This window comes from Triticum urartu, chromosome 2 (genome assembly GCF_003073215.2).
Source record: "Triticum urartu cultivar G1812 chromosome 2, Tu2.1, whole genome shotgun sequence".
Classification (NCBI taxonomy): Eukaryota; Viridiplantae; Streptophyta; class Magnoliopsida; order Poales; family Poaceae; genus Triticum; species Triticum urartu.
The window spans coordinates 131,447,215-131,449,293 of record NC_053023.1 but is presented as its reverse complement, the minus strand read 5'-3'; positions in this window follow the sequence as shown (position 1 = coordinate 131,449,293).

Sequence of the window (2,079 nt, the reverse complement as noted above, 5' to 3'; positions counted from 1 at the left end):
TTATCTTGAGAGAAGCCACTAGTGAAACCTATGGCCCCCGGGTCTATCTTTGTCATATTGATCTCTTACTACTTAGTTATTTCCTTTGCTATTTACTTTGCCTTTATTTTACTTTGCATCTTTTATCATAAAAACACCAAAAATATTATCTTATCATATCTATCAGATCTCACTCTCATGAGTGGCCCTATAGGATCGACAACCCCTATTTGCGTTGGTTGCGAGGATTTATTTGTTTTGTGCAGGTGCGAGGGACTTGCGCGTAGCCTCCTATTGGATTGATACCTTGGTTCACAAAAACTGAGGGAAATACTTACGCTACTTTGCTGCATCATCCCTTCATGTTTAGGGAAAACCAACGCAGTGCTCAAGAGGTAGCAGCTTACCAGATGGACTTACAAGGAAAAAGGAGCTCGCTGAGAAGGTTGCAAAGAGAGTGGGCAAGCCATCATTTACTATAATAGTCAATGAAGGAAAATTCAATCCTTTAAGCTCACTTCGTGTGAGGCTTTTGTTGATGTTAACTAGCCTTTGGCGAGGTTCGTTCTGATCACACTGAAAGAACAAAACAAACATCCGGTGTTCTATGAGAAACTCTCATATTTTTGCTATTTTTGTGGATGCATGGGACATGTGGTTGAGTAATGTGGGGATGACATACATGATCCTAATGAGTGTGAGTGGGGTGATTGGTTGTTATGGAGCAATGATCAAAACAACTCCGATGCTGATATCCCACAAGTATAGGGGATCGCAACCGTTTTTGAGGGTAGAGTATTCAACCCAAATTTATTGATTCTACACAAGGGGAGCCAAAGAATATTCTCAAGTATTAGCAGCTGAGTTGTCAATTCAACCACACCTGAGAGACTTAATATGTTCAGCAAAGTATTTAGTAGAAAAGTAGTATGGAAGTAACAGTAACAGTGACAAAAGTAATAGTAGCAGTTTTGTAGTGATTGTAACTGCAGTAGCAACAAAAGTAACTTAGCAGAGATCAATATGTGACAAACTCATAGGCAATGGATCAGCAATGAGAATTGTGTCAGATAATATTCATCATGTAGCAGTCATAACCTAGGGTGACACAGAACTAGCTCTGATTAATCAATATAATGTAGGCATGTATTCCGTATATAGTCATACGTACTTATGGAAAAGAACTTGCATGACATATTTTGTCCTCCTCTCCCGTGGCAGCGGGGTCCTAATGGAAACTAAGGGATATTAAGGCCTCCTTTTAATATAGAACCGGAACAAAGCATTAGCACTTAGTGAATACATGAACTCTGAAAACTACGGTAATCATTGGAAAGAATCCCAATTATTGTTACCTTGGGGTATGCGGATCATAACTCGTAATAGGTGTCTACAACTTGCAAGATAGGATCAAGAACACAAATATATTCATGAAAAAAATAATAGGTTCAGATCTGAAATCTTGGCACTCGGGCCCTAGTAACAATCATTAAGCATAGCAAAGTCGTAGCAATATCAATCTCAGAACATAGTGGATACTAGGGATCAAACCCTAACAAAACTAACTTGATTACATGATAAATCTCATCCAACCCATCACCGTCTAGCAAGCCTATGATGGAATTACTCACATACGGTGGTGAGCATCATGAAATTGGTGATGGAGGAAGGTTAGTGATGCTGATGGCTGTCGGTGTCAAAACCTGCAGATCTCGGGTAGGGGTCCCGAACTGTGCGTCTAGGATCGATGGTAACATGAGACAGAGGACACAATGTTTTACCCAGGTTCGGGCCCTCTCTATGGAGGTAATACCCTACGTCCAACTTGATTGATCTTTATGAATATGAGTATTACAAGAGTTGATCTACCACGAGATCGTAATGACTAAACCCTAAAAGTCTAGTCTAGCTATGATTATTCGGGATTCGGCCTATCTATGGACCTAGCCCTCCGGTTTATATAGACACGGGTGTTGGGTAACGTAGTAATTTCAAAAAAATTCCTATGCACACGCAAGATCATGGTGATGCATAGCAACGAGAGGCGAGAGTGTTGTCCACGTACCCTTGTAGACCGAAAACGAAAGCGTTATCACAATG